The 17492-nt window shown below is 43.3% G+C and overlaps 1 long non-coding RNA gene across 2 annotated transcripts; it reads left to right on the top strand.

The window, feature by feature from the left end:
• Nucleotides 1–2970: 2970 nt before the first annotated feature.
• On the top strand, nucleotides 2971–16658 carry LOC131424149 (uncharacterized). 2 transcript variants are annotated; one of them, XR_009226701.1, is made up of 5 exons: nucleotides 2971–3478; nucleotides 3756–3813; nucleotides 4289–4388; nucleotides 8386–8471; nucleotides 16148–16658. It is a non-coding gene; the product is annotated as an uncharacterized LOC131424149 (long non-coding RNA). The 2 variants fall into 2 exon arrangements; XR_009226702.1 differs by lacking the exon at nucleotides 16148–16658 and adding an exon at nucleotides 8567–11216.
• The last annotated feature ends 834 nt before the right edge of the window (nucleotides 16659–17492 follow it).

Genomic DNA, 17492 nt, shown 5'->3' with positions numbered 1-17492 from the left:
GGGTTGTCTTCTCTTGGCTCAAACCCTCCCCCTTTGTCCCTCTTCCTTCCCTTCTATGCATCCCAACACGCCATGTGGAGTCCACCATTTTGAATGTGTCCTATTCCCCAGGGAAGACAAGTGTGACCTTAGTTTCCAATTTCTTTCTCCAAATTTCTATTTGATTCTCTCACCTTTCTGAAGTTGTGCCTCCACAGGGCATGGACTCCAGCCCTTCTGAGTCTTTTGTGTGACTTTCTCTTTCACTCAAGAGCTTCAAAGGGCCATGCGCCATTAGGAAGAGGGAGAAAGAAAATCCAACTCCACTCCTGGAAGGTTACTTGGCATGTCACGTAATTAAGACTGACATAGCAACATTGGCTAACTCGCTCCCATTTATTGGGTTGCAAGAAATATAAATTGGACTCAGCACTTTGTTAATAGGAACCACAGGGAGAAGATGTAGGGTGAGTCTTTGAACAAAAGAAAAGTTTGGGAAGCAAAGAGTCTAACAAAGTTATGATATTTCCCCTGAAGACTCTTAAATACCCACTCCTGAGAAGGTTTAATAACCAGATTTTTTTAAATCCCCAGGAAAGAGTATTAGATGGTGAGTATTTCAAATGGAGATTAAGCAAAAGGACATGATAATAGAATGTGTTAGGTATGTTTCCAGAACTGTCACAAAATGCATGAGATATTTGGTTTATAAAGAGAAAAGGTTTACCTCAGACATTTGGAGGTTCCAGTCTATGATTGAATGGCCCCCTTTGCTCTGGGCCCATGGGTGAGACAGAAAATCATGCAGGGCCATGATTGGTGGAGCCAAAGTCGTCATCTTATTGTCATGGAGAAAGAAGAGAGAGGGATGGGGTCCCACAATCCATTCCCAAGTTACACCCCGAATGATCTGGTCTCCACCAACTCCCAATGGTGTCATGTTGGGGAACCCAGCCTTTCACTCACGGGTCTTTTGAGAACAATTGTGACCCAGGTTATGGCGTGCATTATGCTTACAAGTATGTGTTGATCAAGGTGCTTTTAGAAATGAGAGTGTCATGAATTTACCTCATCCAAGGTGATTCACAACAGCCACAAACTTCAAGCAATCGAAGTGTTCACTCATTTTTCCATGGATGAACAAATTCTGATGTTCATGTGCACACACACACACACGCACACACACCACACGCACACACAAAATGCACACACAGTGGAATATTACTGAGCCACAGAAAATATGAAAAAGCAATGTTGGTTATATCATGGATGGACCTAGAAAACATTATGTTGGTGAAATACACCACCCAGAAAACGTTACAGATAATTATTCTACTTTAATGAAACATTCCAAATACTTATTCAATTAAAAAAAAAAAAAAAAGAGATCAGGTTAGGGTTGCCAGGAAATGGGGGAAAGAAATAGGGAGTCTCTGTTTAATGGATACTGGGTGGAAAAAAATATATTTGTAACTAGATATTGGTGGTGGATGCATAATATTCAGAATGTGCTAGATGGGAATGAATACTTCCTTCTGAAAGGGTGCCTTGGAGAGTGAATTGGGGGCAAACTGTGGTTTACTGTCTTCTGTCATTTTACTTTCTTTGATTTCAAAAAGTGGTTGGTTTTGTTACAAAAATATTAATGGAAAATTACAGAAATAAAGAGTTCATGGTTTAAATTTTGTGCTTGTTTTGTGTTGCTGTGACCCAATATATTTGACAAGAACAACATAAAGGATGAAAACTTTCTTGAGGATCATGGTGTTCGAATTTCAGTCCAATTTGGCCAACTCCATGGCTCTGGCCCAAGGGGAGCAGAACAAAATGGCGGCAGGGCCTGGAGGAGGAGAGCAGCTCAGGACAGGGCACCAGGGAGCAGAGAGAGCTCTGCTCACCAGGGACAGGATAGAGACCTCAAAGGCACAGCCCAGGGACCCCCTCCTCCAGCCACACCCCACCTGCTGCAGTTACCACCCAGTGAGTCCATTCAAGTGGATTAATCCACCAAGTAGGTTAAGGTTCTCAAAATCCAATCATTTTCCCTTTAAACCTTCTTACCTTGTTTGACAGATAAGCTTTTGGGGGACACCTCATATCTAAACTACAACCATCAGCATTATTATTTTCATTTCTTGCCATCTCTAAATACATTTACCAAGACATTGAATTTTTTTTTCTTCCAAGAATATCCAATTTTCAATTTGGTATCTTGAATATAGAAAGACTCCCTATTGAAAGGATTTAAAATTTCCATGGGGAACCTTAATATCCTCTTTCTAAACAGTTTTTCCCCTTGACCTTCACTTTGTGTGATATTTTTTATGAGCTCGATGGTGCTCGGGAGCATTCAGTAAAGGTTTCTCACTGACAGAAAAACTGATTGTTTTGCAATTTGTACCTCTCCTATCAGATTTAGTGTCTTCTGTGCAAAAGGAATGCCCTTTTCCTTAAAGTGACGACTTTAGTGTAATTAATGGACTGTACTCAACCCCCAGGCACATAATGTCTTAGTCATCAGAAAACATTCCCTTTCCAGGCCCATAAAACCCTCCTGAGAAAATGGTCCATCAATTCCTCTCTTTCTCCTTCACTCACCTCAAATTGGCTGCAAAAAGTTTCTCCGAGAACAGAATATCTTTCTCAGCTTTTATTTCATGGTCTCTATTTGAAGAATGTGGTTCTGGAGGTCACTTACTGGGCCACCTGGAATCATGGCCCAGTTCTTGAAATTTGAATTGTGTGACAAGCACCTCCACAATTCCTCCTTCCAAGGTATCTGCTTCAGGAATGAAGGAGGTGTCCCATAATCAATTCCCAGGGAATGATGGGCGGGAGTCCAATGTGTCCAGATGGATCATCATCATGGACTGGAGCCAACCAAGGTGGTGGGCACATTCAAGTACATTTGCAGGTGTACGGGTGTCCAGATGTCCATTCAATTTTATCTGCCATTTCACTTTTCAGAAAGTGGTCAATGGTGGACTGACATTCTGAAATGGAAAATTCCAGATATTCTCCATTCCTGTTTCAAATATGCATCACTGTGGCATCATTATGACCAATCTCCCCACCAAGAGAAACTGACAGGAGCAAAAGTTGGTTTTGGCTCATGATTTCAGAGGTCTGAGTCCAATCTGGGATGGCCCCATGGCTCTGGGTCTCAGCGAAGGCAGAACAAAATGGCGGACAGGCTTGGTGGAGGAAAGCTTCTTCACTCAGGGAAGACAGGAAGCAGCAGAAATAAAACACAGGAGTCGATGCAAAATACAAAATCTAACTCTCTCATCTATCTTCTTCCTAGTAATGAAAATATCTAAGAAAGAAAACCAGAGTGGAAACATTTTTTTCCAAAGACAGCCAAAGACTTGAAAATGACCCTTTGGTCAACAATGGGCCACCTATCTCCTCTGGTTCCTTCCACCGAATTCCTACTGTCCAGTGCCGTCCTACTGGGAGGGTTTCAGCCTAACATGGTTGAGAGCAAAATCATGAAAAGGTAAAGACGCAGTGTTGTGTGTTCAAGGTGGGTTGCTGCTTTGCCTGAGAATTTGGCAGATTTTGCAGAGGTGGGGAAAGAATCTTAAGGACAAAGCAGAGAAGTGATTGCTGATTCAGTGTTTCTCTGCTTCAGGGCTGCATGCAGTCAGCATCCTAAACTTTACCAGGTGATAAATGTGATTAATTGATAAAAGAGATTTATTTTTTTTAAGGAAGCAATTACTGATGGTCATTATTCTGATAGCTTCTCTTGTTTTTCCTCCCCTGTCCCCCAGATAAGACCTGTTCCCTGCAGAACATAAACATCTTATGTTGGCGCTGGGATATGGACAGGTGTGTATGCGTAAAATTGCATTCTGGCATCTCCTCGTCCTAAGGATCTTTTAATTATGTAGTTTTTATAGGATGGTGCAGTCTTGAAAGCTTAATTAGGGCTCGAATTTCCTCTGGGAAATGTGGGTGAACTTGATGAACAAGAACAGAAAAATTCCAGTGGATAACTTTGGGGGAAAAATAGTGATTTTTCCAAGACTTGTGGGGAATCAGAATTTAAAATAAATGGGAAAAAAATCTTGTGTTGGAAATGGCAAGAAAAATAGTTATTCTCCTCTAGGAGCTCAGAAAGGACTGAATGTGCATCTGTGCATGTTTGTATGTTGACATCATGGCACCCAATGGGATTTTCAATAGGAGGAGAGACTTGGGGAGGTGATGGGTCAAAAAGCAAAGCCCTCGTTTTGAGATTAGTGCCATCTTAAAAAAAAAATGACAGAGCTTGCTGGTTCTTTCTTCTCTCCAACATGTGTAGATACAACCAGAAGGTGGCTGTCTGCAAACCAGGAATAGAGTCCTTACCACAGACAACATCCACCAGCAATTGGATCTTGGACTCTTCAGCCTCCAGAACTGTGAGAAATAAATGTGTTTTTTTTGTTTGTTTGTTTAAGCTGCACAGTCTGTAGCATATTTGTTATAGCAACACATGCTAAGACATTATAAAAAAAAGATGAGAAAGACCTTGTAGATCTTCTATTTAGCAGAGCTGATAACTATGGACTTCCAATGAAGCACTGTGACACGGGATAGATGTTTGTCATGGTGGTGGCTTTGTTAATGCACATTAAATGGATCTTGATGGTGTCCCCAAAGAGGCACATTTGAGGACATCTAAGATTTGAACTCAGAAGGAGAGGATGAGACTTTTCTTTGTTCGTTGCTAAGGACAAGAAGAAGAAAGATGTGAGTCATAATGTCCAGGGACTTAGAAAGAATTGTGTTTGACCGTCAGTTCTAGAGATTGAGCTGTATGTTTTGGATGAATGATAAAAAGCATTGCCAAAATAATTTCTCCACATGGCAAATGAGGGTAGGATAACACTTCTATGTTGATGTGAAGATTCACTTAGATACAGCATGTGGAGAAGTCCGTCTGCCTGTGACACGTTAATACAAAGAATAGACACCCAACCTAATGGGAGAAAAAACTTGTAGAGAGATAAGGAATCTCTTTTTGGAAAGAATTACACTTGCAGAAGGAAAAAAAAAACAGAGAAAAGATATGAATGTAAACTGTCCTTTTGGAAAAAGTGAATTTGAATGGTTTAACCAAACAGCCAACGAGAAAGAAAAGAATACATGAGAAGATGATGGAACCTAAAAATGATATAAAAATCAAGATGGCGACACTGGGGTTGTGGCTCAGTGGTAGAGTGCTTGCCTAGCATGTGCGAGGCACTGGGTTCGATTCTCAGCACCTCCTGCAAATAAATAAAATAAAGATCCATGGACAACTAAAAAATATTTTTAAAAAATCAAGATGGAGAAGATGATGATAATAATGGGAGTGAAGGACGTCGCAGGTATCCATGGGCAGAAACATTCCATGTTAGTAAGATGACATGCTGGAGACACTAGAATAGGCCTCCACTGTCACAGCAGTAAGAAATTCCTTGGGAAAGGAATCGAGTTTGGTGGATTACAAGGCAAACAAGTGGAAAGAAACATATCAGAAGACCACAGAAGGAAACATCTGTACAAAGAAGGAAAACTAACTCCATAGCATCTCAGTTTTAGGTTCTATATTAAGGATGGTGGTAGGGAATGTCATAGAGAAAGAAAGAAGCCTTGATAGAGAGGTCAGTCATACAATTAAACAATAGTTTGAAATATTCAAAAGCTTATCACATATTATATCCATTAATGTTGGTTAATAACCAAATCTATCTACCATCTTGTTTTAAACCACACAGAGGTCATTAAAAATATTCATGACTGAAAGTTACCTTTTTGGAGTAATTCCCATCTTTGTGTGATGCTAATGTGAAGTTACTTTTTTTGAGTAATATTTTCTAACATTATTGTTATAAACAAGAGCGACTTATTTTTGCCGGTTGATGCCCAACATGATTCTTGCTGGCTGATGTGATATTTCTGAGTAGCGTTTTCATTTTCTGCCTTCAATTTATAGGCTCACAATCAGAATGACTTTAAAAAATAGTAATTTTTCAGGCATGCTCCCCCCCTGTATTTATTAATTTAAATTATATATTTTCTTTTACACTAAATTTTGTGGTTAACAATTCCAGGATAATGGCAGAAAAATGATTATATTTTGTTGAAGCATTCACCTAATATTACCTGTCTCTCTTCCCTTAATTTAAATTTAGGCAAAAATTATGTTTAATTGTTTGTACTCTGCACTTTCCAATCTAGTTTCGTAATTGAGCATTTTGAATATGTTTACTCATTCCTTTTTCATCTTTATATTTTTCACTTATTTTTCCATTTACATATTTAGGATTTTCTGATTCAAGGGATAATTGAAATTCATCATTTATCAAATCTGAGCTTGAAATGAACTCATTCAAAATCATGTAAATCCCAGTAACGATCAGGTAGTGAAAGAGAAGATCGTTCTTTATTTTCTTATACTTGAATGCAAAAACACTCCTAAAACAAGTTCCAAATGAATGTAAAAATACCCCTGAAACTTCTTTGAGTGTAGGAACAGCTCCACCTATGGTAAAAAGTGCTTTGTGAAATCTTGGAATTGCAAAGAGCAGATTCAATGATGTAGAAGAACAAGGATAAAAAGAAATTAGGCAAAATAGACTAAAAACCAGTGACATGTAACGTTGAATACCTATAGTTGGCCACTCGAGTCCTGATAGTTTGGGGTTTCTGGAATGTTCCATGCATGGTTTGGATGTCATTTGTCTCCTCCAAAACTCAGGTTGGAGTTTGGCCCATGATGTAATGGTATTTCAGGTATGCGGACTTTAGTGATAAGGTTTAATGCCTTCCTTCCAAGGGTGATTTAGTTCTTGCACCAGTGACTTGTTATAATGTGAGTTTGTCTCTTTTTGATTTTTTTAAACCTTTTTTATATACTTGTTTTCCGTTTTTAAACTCTACGTCCCTGCTTTGGTGATTTCAAGGTATGTGAATCAGACTATTGTAACTCAGCGTCCTTGGGACACACAGGCGTCAGAGACTGAAGAGACATCCAACCTGGAATATAATGAGTGACCTAAATGCAAACCATGGATTTTGCATCTTTGTCCAGCATTTTATGATTGATCTAAAGATTTATTTTTCTTGGGATGTAGAGATGTCCCAAGACTCACATCCTGAATTCGTTCCTAACGAGACCACCTGGGATCAATACGAGACTCAAACTCATGCTGTCTGGATTCCACCACTTCCTGATAAACTAATATGTCACTTTTTCTTGCAAATATTAGAAAAGCATCCAAGAGCTTAGTAATAAAAGTGTTACTCATATATGAAAAAGATCAAATTTCTTGCTTTCTATTTCTGCCATTGCACACGGTTATTTCTTTTAATTTCTTGTGGATGTAGATGACGGTGAGGTTCACGGTGGTGTATTCACAGATGTACGTAGGAAACTTGGTGGAAGTGATATTGCATATTTCAGCCTCAACAAATATTGCTGATATTTTGAAGCTTTTTCTCGGAAATAATCTAAGGTTGCTTTTCTGTGGTCACTAATGTCTTGCCCATTAACATAAATGCAAATACCTAGAGAATAAACTACTTTTTTTTTTTTAAATCAAATGTGGCCACCATATGCCATTGAGATGCTCTCAGGTAAAATACCATCACATAAATAATGCAAAGACCATATGAAGATCTGGAGGTGCAAAGTGACTAATTAACTGGTGTTAATTAAGTAATAGGCCGTCTGCATACCGCAGTCAATGATTGCGCTTATGAAAAAGAAAATGTGCCTTTGCAAGGTAGCCACTAAAATAGATTTAAAAAATGATGTATGCACCAGGAGAGATTTTTTTTTTTTTGGAAAAACGTACAGGAAATCAAGTCAAATCATTCAAATTTGCTGTGTAGAGCAGATTTCCTAGTATTTGATAAATTTAATGCTCAGAGATATGTTTGGAAGTGGGTTTGTGGCCAATGTATTATAAACAAAAATAAAACAACAAGAAGAATATAATGGAGAAGAAAACCCCAAACAATTCCCCCAAATGCTCATGTCTTCCCTGTGAATATTGCAATTTCGATAGATGCTTCCTACCCCTCTTTCTGTTGGTTCACTCTGATGGGTGAAAGGTGTGAAGATCCACAGTGAAATTAAAAAGATTGGAAAAACTAGTGCCTCTGATGTTTAATTTCAAATTGGGTCAAAAAATTCAAAATGAAAAAAAAAAAAAACAAAATCAACCAAGGGAAGAATTTCAAGAATCTCAGGATTTAAAACGAAACAAAACATGAAGATCTTAAGTAAAAATTCATCTTGAAAACACTTAGATGTATAAATTATTAGCAATGTTTTTGAAGACATTACATAAATTGCCTGAGTTTTGTTTTATAGGTTTTATTGTGGAAGTTCCTGTGTGAATTCTTTTCTAATTTCATTTTTAACAGGCGTATAATACTTCCACGTATTGTGTGAAAATCGAATGGAGATATAGAGCATCTTCATCTCCTCACACATTCATCATTCCTTGGTGGTGAGTTTTTGATTAATAGTTTAGCTTTCCTTTGACTCAGTTTCCAGGGTGAATGGGGGAACTCACTTCTCGAATATTGTTGGGTTTTGAAATAGAAGGAAATGAGAAAACAAGTGGCTTCCCACTGGCTTTGGAAGTTCTGTCCAGAATAAGACTCATCATTTTCACACGTGTGTCTGGGAACCAGAGATGAGGGGAGAACACCCATCAATGAGGAACGGAGAGGTGCGGTCTACATCCGTGGATGAAGGAACCGCATCATAAACTGTTGTGAGTTTTTTGAGGGCCGTTAAAAAAATGAGCACAAACATGGCGGCTTGGCACCACCCCAATCTGATGATCTTGCACCTTGAGATGTTCCAAGTGCATGGATCTCACTTAGCCAAGATGGACAGGTGGGCTGGTGGGTGCCTTCCTACAGATTCAGGAGAACCATTCATCTTCTCAACGCTCCACCTGTCATTCCCTGGTTCCATGTTCTTCTTCTCCGCCATCTTGGCCAACGACGTTGCATGGATTAAACCATCTTTTCAGCATTCCTTATTCTTCAAATTCTTGAGGAGTCCCATGTCCTGATGTCACCATGTTTTGACCACAGTGAATTTTTTTTTTGAAATGGTTCATTGTAGGGTGCTCTCCAGCCTCATTGGCTTGTATCCATTGGATGCTACCAGCGTGTAGCTGGGAGTCCCCTGGGGTCCATTTTTAAGGGGCCTTGTTAGGTTTAAAATCTGGGTTTAATCCATCAGTGGATTAATCCATCCACACCTGGATGGATGACGGTGGCTGGTGGGAATGGTGGGCAGGTGGGACATGGATGGAGAAAGTGAGGCACTGGGAGCATGTCCTTGGGGAATATACCTTGTCCCAAGTCCCTTTATCTGTGATTCTCATCCACTCCCTTCTGCCATCTTGTTCTTGCTTACCTCAGACTTTAACATGGATCCTGAGAGTCGGGACTGACACATTCTGACCACAGTAGAAACACACATCAGCCTCTGACCTTTGCATGTGGGGCTTTCTGAGCCAGGGATATTGCACGATGCACCTGGAAAACCAGTGGACTAGATGTCCACTAAAGATTTGCTGCACACAGATGGAGAATGGAAGTCCAGAGTGTGTTGGCCTTTGTGGAAGACCCCACTGGACATCCTCCAGCTGAGGTGTCCTCCCCAAACCACCATCAGGGGTTCAACTTCTTCTATCTCACAATTGGGGTGGACATTAGGTTCCAATAGATCCCAACAAGTGGGGACCTCCATGGACCATCCATTCCTCACCAGAGACAAAGATGGCGGCCAAAAGGTTGCAGATCATGCAAGACAGGATGGAGCCCTCCAAATCTGGACTGAATCGAGGGAGACCTTCAATGGAATGGACAGAGATGGTCCAAATCACCTCTTGGGGATCTGTTTTGGTTCCATATGCAACATAAAAAAAAATCCCCTGGGGTTTTGTTTGATTCCAGTGACTTAGACTCATTATGCATCTCTGGAACCGAGTGAGCAGCTCACTGATTTTTTTATGTGCTCAGATATATTTTGTAGAGTATTGGAAACAAAAAGAGGTGGTGCCTCCCAGTTATATCCATCCCCATTGGCAGAATCACCCAGAAAAAACAAAAAATCTTGCCATTGACATATGGGTTTCCGTCCTTCGGGTGAACTCAAAGTCGATCTCAAGAGAATAATGGGAAAAGGAGAAAAATAGTGATAAATGTTCCCCGGGTTCTGCTGGTTTTAATTAAAACATTTGTCATCCCTGAAACTAATTAGTCATTACATAAGAACTTTATTATGGCTGCGCCGGAGAAACATTACCCCGGCTTTTCTGAGCGAAATTGAATCTCGAGTAAATAATTGTTTAAGTCAGAATTAATCACTCCATAAATTATGTAGCCACCGATGGCTTTAATGAACTTATGTTTGTTAATAAATGTGTCGAGGTCTTCTCTGCGTTCACACTAACAGGACAATCGCTTAATAACTTTATCGGACACCAAAGTAAATGATGCAATGACTTTAGATGGGTTAAAAAAAAACATGTTTCCTATGCGGGGTGTCTGAGAATGTCGTGGCTATTTGGAAGTGATTGGGTTTTGGTGGTAGGCACCAGAGGACCAAGCAGATACTGTGGGATGCGGATATGGATCAAGAGGAAGGTCAGATGTCCCAAGTTCAGTAAATGCTATCATGGCTCAGTATGAGGAGCCCCTGGAGTGATGGTTACCTGCAATCATGGCCAGTGGGCAAGTCTTCCAAAGAGAGCCATACTGCGGAGTGGACCCATGGGTCCCAGGAGATCCTACGGCAGAGCAATGTCCATCATCGGCACGGACAACCTGGTGAGGACAGGTTGCTAGACAAAGTGTCCAGGGTTGTCCTGCAGAGCCCTTAGGCAAAACCCAAATTATCATCACTGTCATTTCCCCTTGAAGAAAATTCCTCAAGAAACTAGGAAGGGAACCACCATTTGACCCAGCCAGTCCACTCCTCCATCTATACCTAAAGGACTTAAAATCATCATGGTATAATTACACAGCCACATCAAAGTTGATAGCATCTCAACTCACAATAGCTGAACTATGGAACCGACCTAGGTTCCCTTCAGTAGATGAATGGATAAATAAAATGTGGTGTATACACAATGGAATATTACTCAGTCATGAAGAAGAATGGAATGATGGCATTTGCAGGATACAGTTGAAGACTATCAAGCTGAGTGAAATAAGCCAATCCCAAATCACCAAAGGTCGAATGTATATATATATATATATATATATATATATATATATATATATATATATTTTTTTTTTTTTTTCTTGAGTCTCAAAGGCATAAGTGATTTGGATTTCTACTCACCACACTATATTCATTTATCTGATTTTGCATTTAAATGTTTTCTTCATTAATGATTTTTTTATTTGTTCTGATTAGTTCTACATGGCAGTAGCAGGCACTTGGACATATCGGACGTAAGTGGAGTGTCACTTCTCCTCCTTCCGGTTGGACGTGATGTAGCATCACAAGGGTCCTGTGGTCATATACACACACAGGGTCATGATGTCCCATTCATCCTCCTGTCTTTAGATTCTGAAGAGTTGCAATGATCTTCTTGGTGGGTCCCACCCTCACAATGGCGCTGGGTCCCTGTGGGTTAAAGGCTGTGTCTTCAGGGCATCCAGAGGACACTCAGGGGACAGAAGGTATAATGAACACAGTCTGCATCTCACATGTGCCCTCCACGCTCCAGATGTCTCTGCTGGAAAGACAGACGCAGGGGTTGCCAAGGATATGACAGACTTCGAAAAGAAAGCCAGGCGTCGGGGCTCGAGAGTTGGTGGGCCTGGCCTGGTGCGGTGACGTGTGCCTATCATCCCAGTCCCTCTGGAGGCTGAGGGAGGAGGATCGCAAGTTGGAGGCCAGCCTCAGGCACTTAGCGGGGCCCTAAGGAAACTAGTGAGACCGTGTTTGTTAATGAAAAATAAATAAAAAAAGCTGGGGATGTGGCTCAGTGGTCAGGTGTTTCTGGGTTCAAGCCCCAGCACCAAAATATAAAAATAAAAATAAAATAAAAAAATAAAGGAAAGAAAAAGAAATAATATTCGCAACAAATTATCACAGACTATTCCTACCCCCAGTTTCAGGGGAGAATCTTTGCATGGAAATCAGTGACGGCGTGGTGTCCAGTTGACCTCCAGACATCTAGAAATGTCATCGAAGCAGGTTTTCTAAGCATAGTGCATTGACATTTTGTTTTTTTCTCCCCATCCTGGATGTTAAGTGCTGCTTCTGCCCCAGGGACTCCTGCGTTTTACCTGCCACGCGCCCACCCTGTGCTTCTCGGCTGAAATTCAGTTGTGCATCATAAACACGATTGTTGGAGTGTGGCTAAGAGGTCACAGGGTCCCCTCTGAGGGTCCACGCTGACCTGCCTCAGCAAAGGGGCTGGGTTTGCAAGATTTGTGATGGTTTTGATTGTCACTTAGAAATGTTAGGTCACCTGCTCAAAAGATGATGTTTAGGGCAAGGTGTGGTGGCTCACATCTGTCATCCCAGCAGCTCGGGAGGCTGAGGCAGGAGGATCCTGAGGTCAAAGCCAGCCTCAGCCAAAGGGAGGCCCTAAGCAGCTCAGGGAGACCCTGTCTCTAAATAAAATGCAAAATAGGGCTGGGGACGGGGCTCAGGGGTCCAGTGTCCCTGAGGTCAATCCCTGGTACCAGAAAAAAAAAAAAAGAAAAAGAAAGAAAGAAATCTGGGAATAAATCCACTCAGGGAAACCTGAATGGCATTAAAAGTAAATTAATAGAAAAACAGCAATGGCTCTCTGTTTTGCTCAGCGGGTCATGAGATGCTCGTCCGCGAGGCTCTGGGACATGTCCATCAGAGCCCACACCCTTCCCTTGGATGTGCTGGGAGATAGTGCGTTTCTCTGTTTACACAGAATCCTGGACAAATCCTCTTTTGAATGTGTCAGATAAGGGCTGGGTGGAGATGAGAAAGGGACACTGTCACTTTTTATCACACCAATGGATTGGTGCAGACCTGGGCAGATGGCCCTCCTGCATCAACGTGCCGGAGCGCTTACAATGTGGCTCTCTTTATTTTGCCTCAAATGCATCTTCCCTCCTGTGGGTGGATTTTATTTTCTAAGTGACGTGTCTTGCATTGTGACAGATCCCAGGGTCATTTCCATCTGTGCCCAGAGCGCCCAGGGCTCCCCGTGTGAATTAAGTTTCCAGATTTATTTCTCAGCTCCTGAGCATGATGGGGTGATACTTGAGGGCAAATCTTATTATTTTGTCATATTGAGGGAGTGCGATCTGCAGAGGCAATTCAGGCAGTGGCGGGGACGTCACATCCATCAGCTGGGATGTCACCGGTGTTGTCTCTTTGGATGGAAAAATCTCTGCTTGGCACGAAGGCACACACCTGTCATCCCAGAGCTCGGGAGGCTGAGGCAGGAGGATGGTAAGTTCAAAGCCAGCCTCAGCCAAAGCGAGGCCCTAAGCAACTCAGTGTGACCCTGTCTCTAAATAAAATGCAAAATAGGGCTGGGGACGGGGCTCAGGGGTCGAGGTCCTGGGCTCAGACGTCCTTCCCAGGGTAGTTTTGGAATCAGTGGGAACAGAATGAGGTGATCACACTGTAAAGGCCGTCTCTGCAGGATGGAGAAACCCGCTATTTACTTAAAGTAGGTCCTTTGGAATTGTACACAGGCACCGTGGGGGACCCAAAGCCAGGCTCCCCATGGACATGAGAGCTACTTGTGGAGTGCCCAGCAGCAAGGGGAGGTGACGGGGATTTGTTTCTTGTTCCAAGTACAGAGTTGGGTTTTCGTCACTATGAACAACAGAGCTGACAAGAAACCACTTAGAGGAGGAGAGATTTATGTTAGTGGTTGGTTTCTGAGGCTCAGGCCATGGTCAGCTGGCTCCAGAGAGGAAAATGTGTGGTGACAGGGCACGGCAGGAGGGAGGCTGCTCAGGTCCTGGTGGCCTGTAATGAGAGAGAGAGAGAGAGAGAGAGAGAGAGAGAGAGAGAGAGAGAGAGAGAAGAAAGAAGGAGATGGAGGAGGAGGAGGAGGAGGAGGAGGAGGAGGAGGAGGAGATGGAGGAGGAGGAGGAGAAGGAAGAGGAGGAGGAGGAGGAGAGGGAGAAGGAAGAGGAAAAGGAGGAGGAGGAGGAGGAGAGGGAGAAGGAAGAGGAAAAGGAGGAGGAGGAGGAGGAGGAGGAGGAGGAGGAGAAGGAGACGGAGGAGGAGGAGGAGGAGGAGGATGAGGAGGAGGAGGAGAGGGAGAAGGAAGAGGAAAAGGAGGAGGAGGAGGAGGAGGACGAGATGGAGGAGGAGGGGGAGGAGAAGGAGGAGGAGATGGAGGAGGAGGAGGAGCAGGAGGAGAAGGAGATGGAGGAGGAAGAGGAGGAGGAGGAGGGGGAGGAGGAGATGGAAGAGGAGGAGGAGATGGAGGAGGAAGAGGAGGAGGGGGAAGAGAAGGAAGTGGAGGAGGAGGAGATGGAGGAGGAGATGGAGGAGGAGGAGGATATGGAAGAAGAGGAGGAGAAGGATGAGACAGGAGGAAGGGAATGAGGAGGAGAAATTGTAGGAAGAGGAGGAAGAGAAGGATGAGGAGATGGAGGAGGAGGAGGAGGAGGACATGCAGGGGAATGAGAAGGACGAGATGGAAAAGTTTTATGAGGAGGAGATGGAAGAGGAGGAGACGGAGGAGGAGAAGGAGATGGAAGAGGAGCAGGAGAAGATGGAGGAGGAGGAGGTGTAGGATGAGGAGAAGGAGGAGGACATGGTAGAGAATGAGAAGGAGGACATGGAAGAGGAGGAGGAGGAGAAGGTGTAGGAGGAGGAGGAGGAAGAAGAGCAGCAGGAGGAGGAAGACAACGAGGAGGAGGAGATGAACCCTCTGCCACACACCCCGAGTGACTGCTCTCCTCCAGGTAGGACCCACCTCTCAGCCATCCAGTTGGCTGTCAAGGGATTGGTCCATGAAATGTTTAAGTGGATCAATCCATTGGTGCTATCAGATCTCATGATCCTGTCACTACTCTAGAGCTGCATTGGGGACCATGTCTTCAACAAATGAGCCTTTGAGGGTGACTCCAGGTCCAAACCACACACTCAGGAAAGAGTTGGTCCAAATCCTCACAGTGGGGTCCTCTGGCTCCCGCAATATGAGCTTAGGATGGGCTCCTGTTCCCAGAGGAACCACCTTTTGGGGGTGGTCCTGATGGTTTCCAAACTCTCTGTCACTTCCTCAATGGTTCAATGGCGATGTCTCAGGGGACTGATGAATTAATCTTCCACGAACTATAAATGACGCATCTACACACAAAAGGATTGATTTGGAAGATGGAGCAAACTTGGCACTGGGGACCAAGCCTTCCACACCCAGGCTGGCGGGGGACATTGAAGATCCCAGCTCTGAGAGTCGGTCTCCATCCCGCCAATCTAAAGCTCCGCCATCTTTCCCAAAGGAGTGATGTGGACCCCCTGCATCTCCCTGTGGGTCAATAGCAAGGACTCAAATCTATGAGGGTTGTAGGATCCTGGGAAAGAGACTTAAAGACAATCGTGGAGCCGTAGTCTACTCTGTTGATCTGATGAACATGATCAATCTCCTAAGACGCCATTGAAAATCAAAAATCGGTGGGAAAATATTCCCAGATGTTGGCTAATGATGTGATGATGGGATCTAAGCTCTACACTTTCCTTATTTCTCCTGACCTTCAGGGTCTCTTTTGCCCATGATCAAGTGGATAAGGGTTAAATGATGTCAATGCATTTGGAAGGACACCTGTGTCCATTCATGGAGGGCACCATTTTGTTCACCGAGCGTTTCCTTCCTGGACCCGACAGATGGTCCTGACTTCTGATTTACGGACGAGCTGTTTTTCTGCATCTCTGCCACGATTCTTCCAGCATTCAATCAGGGTCCCCATGGCAGAACCCAGTGCAGATGGGCCATAAAACACTGGGATAGGAGCTGACTTGCATATCAAATTGCAAGATGGTGACCCAGTCTGACAATGTGATGGGGACGTGGTGTTTCCTTCCACCCCAGGGCATCTGGGCATGGGTGGGGTGGCTGGGTGGATGGTGGAGGGGAAGGGAGCTCTACCTTCAATGACAAGATCAGGATTTTTGTTTCTTAATTTTTTCTTGAAGACAGGAGAGCTGGTCTCATCTATCTGTACCAGGTGGTATGGCGATTTGATGGCACATTGAAGACAGAAGAGAGGGTGCCATGGTATTTCCCATCCCTCCTTCCAGGTAGAAAATGCTGTGAGGTCAGAAAGCTGTTAATGGGGCCAATGCTTAGTTTCTTTGGTTTTCCAGGCCATGGGTTTCCCAGGGTTCAGCTGCAAGCATTGTTGATATAGATGATTTTTTGGGTTCAGCATTTTTCTATTTCCAGTCTGCATCTTAAGGTCCCCACCACCTTCCAATGGTGCTCCCCTATGGGCCTCTCCCCAGAGAGAGACCCCAACTGTCAGAGTAATACAGCTGTGCAGACCCTTGGGTGCCATTCCGCCATCTTGGTGGATGTTTTCCATTCATTGCCTCCTGCTGATTTTCTTCTTGCAAAGGTGAGACATGCTTACACACTACCCTTCTAGGAGATTCCTGTTTGCTCTTCTCACTTATGTGTTTCTGATTGTGCAAAGGTAGCAGGATATCAGGACGAGGGAGCGAGAATATTCAACACTCTCCTTCCTGCACCTTTTTTTTTTTTTGGAGAAAACACAAAATTCAGAATAATAACGTGAGGACCTGAGATATTCCCATTTTTCCAATTTTTTTTTAATATTGCTGGTTATATAATTTCTACCTCTCTTCCTCTCTCCGACTCAGATGGTGTTAAAATCTGGCTGGAGGCAGAATGAAGCCATTGGTCCTCAGGTGACATGCCCTACGGCAAAGCTAGCCCTCCTTAAAGAGTCTCCTGGGAGGCCACATGGAAGTTGTAATTCTCCTTCGCAGGATTGATGGATCTCTTCTACAGCAGACTCTCCGCTAGGTCATTTCTTCTAGAAAACCTGCGGTTGGTAAAAATAACATGTACTTTCCTGCCGCAGGACTCCATTGGCCTCTCTTGCCCAGCCTGCGGGTCCTAATCTAATTACTCAGTGGGAAGAGCCATTTGTTGGCAGAGAGACCAGAGCAGGTTGGCAACAGGACACTCCTGACATATGAGCCGGCAGACCCACAAAATCATCTCCACAATCTATTTCTGCAAGTTTGGGAGCGACCGAGAAACTCAAGTGTTCTTGGCTCAGAGAACAAGGCGTAAAATGGGAAATGGATTGTAGATGCTTTAGGACAAGGGGCTACGAGGTCACATGGCTGGACCCGCCGCTGTCCTCTAGGGTCTGAACGTGGGATGAATTTGATAAATGTTTATTGAGGAAGGAAAGTTAAATTAGAGGACCTTCAGCTTGAGCCAGGGACTCATGTTCTCCTAGGTACTGAGTCACATTACCCAGCTGACCTACACGTTCTCATGTCCTTT

The sequence above is a fragment of the Marmota monax genome, unplaced genomic scaffold, assembly GCF_021218885.2.
Source record: "Marmota monax isolate L192 unplaced genomic scaffold, Marmota_monax_Labrador192_F-V1.1 WCK01_AAM20220418_F8-fsc00168, whole genome shotgun sequence".
Classification (NCBI taxonomy): domain Eukaryota; kingdom Metazoa; phylum Chordata; class Mammalia; order Rodentia; family Sciuridae; genus Marmota; species Marmota monax.
This window is presented reverse-complemented; position numbering and strand designations above follow the sequence as displayed.